At 38.4% G+C, this 11,610-nt stretch overlaps 1 long non-coding RNA gene across 3 annotated transcripts in view; it reads left to right on the top strand.

Moving 5' to 3' along the window:
* The first annotated feature begins 3 nt into the window (after positions 1–3).
* LOC309614830 overlaps positions 4–11,610 on the top strand; it is a 58,989-nt gene continuing 47,382 nt past the window's right edge. For 2 of the 3 annotated variants that reach the window (XR_014236403.1, XR_014236405.1), the window contains exon 1: positions 4–6,576. This is a non-coding gene — a long non-coding RNA (uncharacterized lncRNA). The remainder of the gene's footprint in view (positions 6,577–11,610) is intronic. The other variant, XR_014236404.1, reaches the window with a different exon arrangement.

Genomic DNA, 11,610 nt, shown 5'->3' with positions numbered 1-11,610 from the left:
CCGTCTAGTCGGCCGTCCACCCTGCAAAATCGCGGCTCGGGAGGCCCTACCGGGCGAACTGGACGCGCTCGCAGCATTGGGGGCCGTGAGCTCCCGGCCGCAGGGTCGGTGTGAATCACCCCAGAGCTCTTAGAAACACTGACAGCCAGGTCGCCCAGTTCTGGGGAAGTGAGGGGGGATTTCTAGGACTGGGACCCGACGGAAGGTGTTTTTTGAGCGTTCACCAGGCGATTATTTGTAGCCGGCGTTGAGAATCGCCACCGCCTACTCATGGATGGCACTGTAGGGCTGGTTTGCTCTAAGGTTTGAATGAAGTCAGGTGCGTAAAATTTCCTGCACACAGTAGGTCTTAAAAACGTTTGAGCTCCTGTCTCCCCTGCCCCGCCTTCTCACCAGGAGCAGTCAGTCCTACAATACCTGTATTGATAGACATTGGAGAGCTCATCCTGTAGAAGCAGTGATGCAAGAAAGCTTTGGGTTTTTTTGTTTTTTTTAATTATCCCGTGGAACACTTGTTATTCAGAATTTAAAACATTATAGACAAGATAAAAGAACATTTCTCAGTGAAGTCTAATAACTGTTCAAATTCATTTTTACCTGAAAGATACACAGTTAACACCACAGGTACCTGGAATTCTCTTGTCTTCCATACATTAAGGAGTTCTCAGTTCAGGCCTAGGAGAATGATGGTGATGGTTTCTCCAATTAATGAAATTCCCGCTATAGGAACCAAGAGTACAAGTGATATAGAGTAGGAGCTCCAAGCTGAAAGGGTGTGTAGTTCCCTTAGGTACAGAAGGGGAGGTTTCTGCAGAGCTCAAGTTGGCCAACGAGCCATCTGAAGTGTGGGTAGGCCAGATTGAGATCTGCTCTAAGTGTAAAATGCACACTGGATTTCTAAGATAAGGTATGAAAAGCAAAGAATGGAAACTATTCATTTGTTATATTGGTTACATGTCAACATGAGAATGTTTTGGAAATTTTAAAATTACATATGTGGCTCCCGTTACATTTATGGTGGATAGGGCTGTTCTAGCTCTTTGAAGAAGACCAAGTCTTTCATGTAGCAATTGTGAAGGAAGGCAACCGTGTACTTCTCAGGTGGACCTACATCTGTACTGTGCTTCACTTAATTTTTATGAAAGGGAGAAAAAGGGAAAGACTAACATAGGGGACATTTTCAGAAAGCAGTTTCTAATTCATGGAGCCTTATATATGTTACATGAACGTCACGATATCCGTTGATAAAAGATACCAAGCTATTGAGAAACTTGAATTATGTTTAAGGAATCTGATTAAGAGGGCAAAACGTGTAGAACATTTAAAATTTCTATTGAAAATGTTTCACATAGGTTCTGGGTTTTACCGTTTAATCTCTAGATATGGTGAACTTTTTTAGTTTTCCAGTGAACTAGTAAGCTGAGGTTTCAGGGAAACTTTGTTTCCAGTTTTTTATATTTGCTTTAAAAATATATTTATTTTTCATTCATTTATTTAATAAAAGCTTGCCGGGGGCCAGGGGTATTGCTAAGCAGTGTTGATGTAAAGGTTAACACTCAGACACGGCCCTTACTCTCTTGGAGCTAATGGTTATCAATTCAGAGACAGTGAAAAAGTACGTAATAACCAAGGCATAGTGTATTTTGCCATTGAGTAAGTGCTCTACCTCTGTAAATTCAACACATTGTTTTAAACCCAGAATTTATATATTCCTGCTGACATTTTAATGAAGAGTCTTATTAGGACTTGACTATGGGCTTAAAATATATTAGTAAAAAATCAAAGTATACTTAATTCATCTGTTAATTACGAGAACTCAAGAAAAAAAATTAAATTTGACTATTCACCTTTAAAAAGAAAGAAAAGATGAAAAAATTACAATAGCATCTTATTTATGATACCTTCTTTTAGCCTTTCAGCAACTTTTAGGTTCTAAGGAATTTAATAACAGAAATGGAAAGGCGACATTGATTTATGCCCCAACATAGTTTAAAATTGCTGACTTTAAAAACTTAAATTTATTTTAGCATATTACAGAGTTCTTAAATCAATATATTTGAGTCTTTTAGGAAAAAGGTAAACATAAATCTTATGTTAGTTTACTACTGCTGCTGTAACAAATTACCACAAAGTTAGTGGCTCAAAACAACACCAGTACATTAGCTTACATTTCTGTAGTCGGAAGTCCAGCTCGGGTCTCCCTGGGCTAAAATCAAGGTGTCCACGGGTCTGTGTTCCTTTCTAGAGGGTCTAGGGAAGAATCAGGGTTTTTGTTTATTCAGATTGTTGACCAGATTCAGTTCCTTGCTATGGTAGTATTGAAGTCCCTGGTTCCTTGCCAGCTGTCGGCTGAGAGATGTTTCCAGCTTCTAGAAGCCACTTACATTCCTTAGGTTGTGGCCCTCTTGCTCCATCTTCAAAGCCAACAATGGTAGGTTGAGATCCTCTCATCCTTCTGATTTCTCTTACCTTTTCATCTGTTGTTTCATCTCTCTAATTTCAGTTTTTTAAGACTCTGATTAAGTTGAGCCTACCTAGATAATCCAGGATAATCTCTCCACGTCAAGGTCCGTAAACTTAATCACATCCTTCAAGTCCCTTTTGCCATAGTGAAGTAACATATTCATGGGTTCCAGGGATTAGGGCATGGACATTTTTAGGGGAGGTTATTCTACCTACCACAGATCATACTTGGGTCCATGCAGTATATCCATCATTTCTTATCAGTACTCTCACAGTACTTTAGGATAGAATAATAATGTTTATAATAACAGGTAAATTTTATCATATGTATAATATGTTCCAGGCACTATTCCAAACCCTTTTTCTGCATTTACTCTTAGTCCTCAGAAATGCCCTAGGAGACGAGTACTGTTTTTATCCCCACTTACAGATAGGGAAACAGGTACAGAGTGGGGAAGTAACTTCTCACAGCTATTAAGTGGTAGAATTAGGATTTGAATCTACATGGTCTGATTCCAGGACCTCTGCACGCTCTGAACCACGACACTGTAGAAATAATTTGTGAACCTCTGGATTTACTAAACATGCTTTAGTGATATAGTGACTATGAGTTCAGGCTCTGGCATCACAATGTGTGGATTTATATTCTACCTTTTACCAGTTACTGGATGATCTGGACAAGTTACCTAACCTCCCTGGTTAGGTAACTGAATTCATAATAACACTTGAGGATTCAATGAGGCACTATACGTGAAGTACTAGAAAAGGGCCTCCACGTGAGCTGTTGCTAGCTATAATTATTGGTGACAATTCAACTTTTAAAAACAGTAGTTTATTGTAAAAAAGGAATGTTTCCTTTACGTAAATTCAGTCTCTTTATGAAATAAAAACGGAAAGTTAAATTTTTCCTTTTTATAAAATTTTATTTATTTATTTATTTTATTTTTGGCTGTGTTGGGTCTTCGTTGCTGCACGTGAGCTTCTCTCTAGTTGCAGCGAGCGGGGGCTACACTCTGTTGCGGTGCGCGGGCTTCTCATTGCGGTGGCTTCTGTTGTTGTGGAGCACGGGTTCTAGGTGCACGGGCTTCAGTAGTTGTGGCACGTGGGCTCAGTAGTTGTGGCTCGTGGGCTCTAGAGCGCAGGCTCAGTAGTTGTGGCTTAGTTGCTCTGTGGCATGTGGGATCTTCCTGGACAAAGGCTCGAACCCATGTCCCCTGCATTGGCAGGCAGATTCTTAACCACTGTGCCACCAGGGAAGCCCTAAATTTTTCCTTTTAAAGCACCACAATGCTGTCTCCTTTCCCAGCCTCTAATTTCCCTCCACTGCAGCCTCGCCTCCGTCTTTCTGGTGGTGTTACTTTCTAGTGCTACCTGATCGTACACTTTAAACACTTTGTCCAGACTCTAGTTGCCCCAGGTTAACATCCAAATTCCATAGAAAGGCACCAGGACACAAGTTCCAAATACCCCCTGCTGCCATTCCTCTGCCTAGTATTTACACATCCACCATTTCTAACTTGTCACTGTTCTCTTTTGCTATTATTATTCCTGGAGGGAGACATGGCAGATGCTGGGTCTCTGGCCATAATGCCTTCTAATACTACTCCAAACCTTACCCTCTTCTAATAATCTTTGCTGCCATTGCCTTAATTCAAACCCTCATGTTCTCTGCATTTTATCTCCTAACAAACTTGTGGCCTCCTTATCACCCTTCAAGCTTACTCTCCTCCCTGTTCACCAGAATAATCTTTCTAAAGTACAAAACTCCATACATAGTTACTCTTCTTCAAACCCTTCATTGTCTACCCCTGACGCCAGTTCCTGCAAATATTATTCCTTTTCTTATGTCTCTTAACACCAGTTAGGTGCTTCCACTGTTGCATTCAAGGTATGCTTATTTAAGCACTCGTCTTTCCTTCTAAATGATGAACTCATTGATAGGGAATAAGAGATGCTTTCGCTTGCATGAATTTATTATACTATTTCATCATTGCCTATTTACATGTCTGTCTCTTGTCACTGAACTGTGGACGCTTTAAGGGGAAGCTTGTTGTTTTATTTCTCTTTTCTTCTGTGCCCAAGAAATAGGAGGTGCTTAGTAATTGTTGAATGAATGAATAGGGAAAAATAACCCCAAATAAATACAGTTAAAAAAACGCTGCTTAAATCCCCAAATGTATCCAAAGCAATTTACTGGGAATATATAAGGTTCTGATTTTAGAAGAAGCATAACTGGTAGTTAAGAGCATGGACTCTGGAGACAGAGTGTTTGGCTTGGAATTTTGGCTCTGCCACTTACTGCCTGTGCACTCTGAACCTTGAGTCTGTTCTTTGTCTGTGAAACAGGGATGATAATAGTAACTATCTCTTAGGGTTAAAAGAGCCAACTGAGTTTGTGTTTATGAAGTGTCTATAGTAGTGTCTACCACATAGCAAATATTCTATAAGTGTTGGTTAATTTAAAACACAATAGTTTATGTTCTCATTACTTTTGATAATAGCTAATGTCCTTATAATACAGTGATAAAAACAATAGCCCAGTGTTTTGTAATTGTGATACCTAACTAGCGATTTTTTAGCTTTCAATGATGTTTAATATCTTATGTTATAGAATGATATATTCATTAAACATTTAGAGAGTACTTGTGTATGATCCCTCTCCTGAGTAACTGACATATTTTCTCTATGTATTATTTTTCTGTTACCTGCTAAATGTAACATATTACTACAAACATATGGCTTGAAACAACATGAATGTATTATCTCATGGTTCTATTGGTCAGTAGTCCATCATTGATCTGACCAAGGTAAGATCAAGTTGTCAGCAGAGCTGCCTTCCTTTCAGGAGACACTAGGGCAGAATCCATTTTCTTGTCTTTTCCAGATTCTAAGAGGTGTCCACACTCTCTGGCTCATGGGCGCCTTTCTCCATCTTCAAAGCCAGCAATGTTGTAGCTCTCTAACTAATCTGCAGTGATGTCTCTTTCTCTGACTACAGATAGGGAAGATTCTCTGCTTTTAAGTATTCTTGTGATAAAATTAGATCCACCTCCATAATCTAGGACAATCTCCCATCTCAAGATCCTTAATTACATCTTCGAAGTCCCTTTTGCCATGTAACTTATTCACAGGTTCTGGGGGTTCGGTAAGAGCATCTTTGTGGGACTGTTATTCTGCCTACCACACTCTTGTACTGTAAATGAATCCCTGGGAGTAGCCCCCGCTCACCGCAACTAGAGAAAAACAGCATACAGCAAGAAGACCCAATGCAGCCAAAAAAAAAAAAAAAAAAATCCCTGATGAAAGGTACATGGGCTGTACTTTCTGTACTTTCTCCATTTCTGAAAATAGAGACAATATTAACTAAATTGTGAACAGTTTTGTCAGTATCACTTATCATCTGTTCTTCCAGTGATTGGTAAGAGCCATGTCTTCTTCGCAGAGTGCTAAGGTACTGCAGGGCTCACTGAGCAATGTCCTTGTTTTCAAGAACTTTTATTCTAGTGAGGAAGGGAGAATCAGGTTGAATAGCTGCTATGGGCTAAGCACTCTACAATGAATTTCAGATACATTAGTCCCATTTAATTCCCACAATAACTTTATAAGGAGTGGTAGGCAGCCTAGAGAGGCCCTCAGTGACCCCCACCACGTAGTATTCATGCCCTTGTATAATCTTGTCCCTTTGAGTGTGGGCTGGATCTGGTGACACTCCCAAGGAATGCAGTAGGACACTGGTGATAGGATATCATCTCAGGATTAGGTTATAGAAGACCTGTGACTTCCCTCTTGCTCACGCTATCTCTGTTTCACTTTTTCTAGCTTGTTTTGATGAATAAAATTGTGATATGTTATATTGCCCTATACAGAGGCAAAGGAACTGAGGGCAGCTTCTGGCCAACAGCCAGAAAGGAACCAAGACCCTCAGTCCAGTAGCTTGTTAGAAACTGAGTCCTACCAAGGACCAGAACATGAACTTAGAAGTGGACCCTTCTCTAGTTGAACCTTGAGATGCCTGCAGCCCCAGTGAACTCCTTGACTGCAGCCTTCTGGGAGATCCTGAGCCAGAGGGCACTGTTAAACCTCACCCAGATTCCTGATCCATAGAATTATAATGTGATAAATATTTTTTAAAGCCATTAAGTTTGGGGGTAATTTATTATGCAGCAATAGATAGCTAATACTGTTTCAGTACAGATGACGAACAAAAAAACCACTTGGAATATTAAGGCAAATTTGTAGGTCTCCCACTTATTAGTGAAAGCTCTTTCCACTGCAAACAATGATGATAATAATAATAAGAATACTGGTAGTAGCTTACATTTACTGAGCACTTACTAGGCTATGAGGCACCTTTCAAATTATTTTATATATATATTATCTTAGATTATTATAACAACTCTATAAGATAGGTATTATAATTATCTCCATTTTATAAGTAATAGAATTGGAGCTAAGAGAGGTTAAATAAAGGACACGCCCAAGATCTCCAGTTGACTAACAACATACTGGCAAGATTTGAACCCAGTGTGTGTGACTCTAGAGTTTTTCCTCTTAACAACTATAATAAATTGTTCCCAAAGGATCCATGTTATAAGGCAAAGGTGATGGGCGCAGCCGGAAGAAAGGGCAGGGCTCCAAGAGTTCACAACTAGATGAGATTAATCCTGATAAGGGGTACTAGGAAATGCCAGGGTGCCAGGAAGGCATCTGATCTGACTCTCGGAGGCTGGGTAAGATTTAGGTGCGTGGCTCTTAGAGGAAGGAAGCTGAGCAAAAGAGGTGGAAAAGCATGAGACACAGATGAGAAAACACCACGTCACACCGTCTAGAGCTGGGCAGGATGAGGAATGGTGGGAGATAAAATTAGAAAGGTAGTTTGGAGCCTGGTTATAGTTATGTAAAAAGATTATGAATATTTTTAAGAAAAAAATCGATTCTTGAGTTTTTTGATAGTAGTTTCAATCACCTACCTCTTAGTTTAAACTATAGAACAGAACTATTAGAGAGGTAATATTCTGGTGAATCTGAAACAGAGAATCTGATTGTATGGATTGTGTGGGAATATGAAATTTAGTTCCAGTGAAGTGCAAAAGAAAAATAGAAATACGCGGAGAACATTTCATGTTGTTAAATTTCTTAACACATTCAAAGATGTGTTCAGTTTATATTTAGGTTCAGTAAAACTGCAAGAGTATCAAAATTTGCAGGCCTTTTTATTTCCTTGTAAAAACAATACTATTAGTGGTTATACTCAAAGCACATTAAGTATTTCACTAAAAATAGAGCCTATAGAAATAAAGAACAAAAAAGCATTATGATTGTGTTTTCACTTACCTGGGAGTGGACCTTAAAAACAGTACTATGGAAGGGAGTCATATGAAGCAGGGCTTAAAATATTATCCTCTATTTTTCTCAAAACATCATTCAAGTGCACTAGATGGAAATTTAATTTTGTAAGATGTCTGTACTGTTCAAATTTGTTTATGGCGTGAGCTTTCAATTTAGACAATTTATCATTACTTGGAGAGGAACTTTTTCTCTTAAGCCAGACTGAGTTTCCTTTCCAGGGAATAGATGAATCCAGGAAAAATGTTTCCACAGCTCATACCTAGCCAAAAACAATGGCCATGGAGGAATGGAGAGCTCATTGAATAATGACAAAAGGAAAATATGTAATCCCCTTTCCTGTGGCCTCTCGTGTCCTTGACATGTCTCAAAACTCTCCAATGCATAGACTGAAGCAGTGTACATTTTGATTCTCAAATTTAGGGGTTGAACTTCTGTTTCACAACAGTATTAAGCAAGCAATTACAAATATGAAATACCTACAGAGGCCTGACTCTGGTTTGTCTGACAGTTGTGTGACCTTTGGAAGGTCTCTTAACTGTCATGAGCCTCGGTTTCTTATTCTCTCATCTGTTTGACATGTCCTCAAAGATTCCTTGATTCCTTTTGGTTTTAATGGATTAGGATTCTGAAGTCCAAGTTTGCATGACTGCAGTTTCAGCTCAATGCTATACTTAAACACTTGGGTCTCCATATATATTTTTCAAGCCATCTTTTCTATATCTGCAGGTTTTCTGCAGTAACATAATTACATCCATAAGAGGCTAAATATGGCTCCTCTTCTGGTTAATTCTGGTCTCATAATTTAGGAGCTGATACTCCCTCCACCTCTAGGGCAGATAAATTCTATACCAGTGCTAGAGGAATAAGCTTGAAGTCATTTCCTTGTAAAATCTCTCTCCTTTCTGCATGTATTTAAGTATTTGTACTGTATATCTTACTGCCATAACAGAGGTAGTCAGTGAGGAAAAGAGAAAAAATATATGGCAATAATTTACCCTGACACCTTTAACCTTGTCAACCTCAGCATCCATCCTGAGCCCACAACTCTCAACCTGAGAGCACTGCAGTCAGTCTTAGAGGCAGGGAATTTCTTCAAAAAGAAGCCTCTGAAACCATGATAAGCTGTTCCAAACAAGAGCTATTTACTCATTACATCAGAAGTGCGGGACTGGTCTGCAGCCAGTATTCTTGTATCCCTCAGAAGTGTAGGGAGTAGAGTAAAGGTTTATATAGGTGCACTGGAATTTCACATAATTTCTCAACAGCCTGGAAAGCATCCAGAAGTCCCCATCCTTCCTGAGTTTCTTGATTAGCGTGTTGCTCCTCCTGCGACTCATTTTAAAGGATCTAATAAGAAACATTGCTTCTGATTATCTCTGGGTCATAGAGGTTCCCTGAAAGTTGGATAAAGGTGATGCTGTAAAATTACAAGACCTGAGCTTAGCATTAAGGAGATTTGATCACTTATGTCCACCATATATATTGAGTTGAGTGCTCTTAGACAAATGGCAGAATTCTTGAGGGCCTCAGCAGGTCATGTGACTTTGAAGAGTATGGCTTAGATAAATTTTGAGAACTCTTTTAGTTCTAAATTTCTACAATTCTATGAGTAAATTGCCACATGCCTGTTGATACTTTGGATTAGACCCAAACACCAAGGCAAATGAATATCAAAGGTTAATGCTGCTTAGCTGGGCTTCAACATTATCCAGAATTGTAGAAGCTTAGGTTTACCCAGTTTGATTCCAAGAACTTCTGAAAAGAAAAGTAGCCCAGAATGAATGTAAGGCTTGCTCTTGCTATACCATCTCTAAGTGCTTTGTTTTATAATAGTCAACTTAGATTTAATAATTTCAAGGTGTTCTTTTCTGCCATCATTACAGAAAGACAACATAAAATCTATGATTTCTATATTTACTCCTTTCAAATTCCATCATTTTAAAATTATTCTTACCGTTAGTAAAATCCTACTAAGTTTCACTAATCTAATGACAATGACACGAGATTTTTTACTGCATATGTGATGGTATATTACATATATGACACTTCGGAAGGATACAAACACTTATGAGAAAGCACTTGCCCTTAGGTAGCTTGAGTACTAGGAGAGGAGAAAAACCACAAAGAAGCAAAAATATGAACAGGAGTGAAAGAGTCAAAAATCCCAGGAAATTTTGCAGGAGAATAGAATTAACTAAAAAGGAAAAATGTATGCTTTGGTTTTCTAATAAAATAATTTTGTGAATACTTTGTTAAAGATGATTATACTTAGAAGCAGGTTGAAATCTTTGTTTTCCCAGTGTGCAAAGCTTTCTTTAAAGATAAACGTTGCAGTGGTATTTTTAATTATTGAAGTTGGGTACTTATTTCCGTCTTACAGTCATGTGCTTCCAAAGGGATTTGGAACACGGAAGCATTTCATAGCTGTTTAGAGAAATGAGCACTTAGGTCTTTATAATTACAAACATTACTTCCCAGTTCTATCTAAGTTCAGACTCTATCCTCTGTAGTATTGAAACTTCCAAGTTGTGTTACACCAGTATAATGTATGATCTGTGTCCCTGGATCTTCCAAACATTGCTGAGTCTCTAGGATACATTAAGGCAAATTTGTTTCAGCTAACTTTGTCCTGAGTAATTTTTTTCCATGTGGCTTGTGAATTACCAAATAAACATATAATTTAGGAAATACAGTTTTATAACATCCTCCTCATTCCCAAGTAATTGTAGCTCAAACACAATATAGCAATAATGTACCTATTATTGCTATCTGGCTATCAATCAGCTGATTACCTGAAGCAGCGTCTGAGCATGTTAATCATAAGCTTAAGATGACCAGAAAATGCTCATTTGGTGGGTAATCATGATGGATCCTTGCTCACCTATCAAAATCTTATACTATATCCAAGTATGTTTAAGTAGTGTTTGGTGAAGGCAAATATTTCTGTGTTGTCATACAGAAGTTTTTAAAATAATGCTAATCTTAAATAAAGTGTAGGTGGCTTTTATTTCAGATTAAGGTTAGACTATTTCCTTCTATTTGATGAAATAATATTAATGGCTAATATTTATGTAGTACCAACTATTTGCCAGACACTATTCTAAGTGTTTTACAGGTATTAGTTCACTTCATGTCCACAACAACACCATGTAGTAGGCATTATGATGATCACAATCCCATTTTACAGATGAAGAAGGTGAGGCATAGAGTGATTAAGTAAATAGTTCCAGATCATAAAGGTGACAGTTCAGAATTTGCACTTAGGCACCCTGACTACTGACTCTGGCTTCGGTGCTCTTAATTACTGTGATATGCTTTCTCTCCACAAATCAGCCTGCACCTCAGCTCCCCTGAATTTTGAGGCCTGGAGCCACAGTCTGGGACTTGAGCAACTGTAGCCAAATTCTGCTTTTCACTTAATCACTCAACAGTAAATGAGTGAGATGGGAAGAACTAGCTTGTGGCCAGCGCTGGCTACATAATTTGCAGAACTCAGTCCAAAATGAAAACGTGGGGCCTTTTGTTCAAAAAGTAGGATTAACAATAGTAAAGTATAAAGCCTTTTCCCTTCCTTTATGGACACCCTCTTGTCACGAAATTTTTCATTAGCCATTGAATGTCGTTCTAAGTAAAGAAAAATTAAAAATTGAAATTATTAGCATGAATTTTGCCACTCATCTTTGTATTGTGCAATGTCTATTTTCAGTGCAAATAGAAGAGCTTTTAACTTTTATGTGGAATCACCAAAATTGCACGATGCTTTTTTTGTAACTTGTACTTGAATATCTTTTTTTTTTT

Source organism: Balaenoptera borealis (genome assembly GCF_965194805.1).
Source record: "Balaenoptera borealis genome assembly, chromosome: 17".
Classification (NCBI taxonomy): Eukaryota; Metazoa; Chordata; class Mammalia; order Artiodactyla; family Balaenopteridae; genus Balaenoptera; species Balaenoptera borealis.
This window is presented reverse-complemented; position numbering and strand designations above follow the sequence as displayed.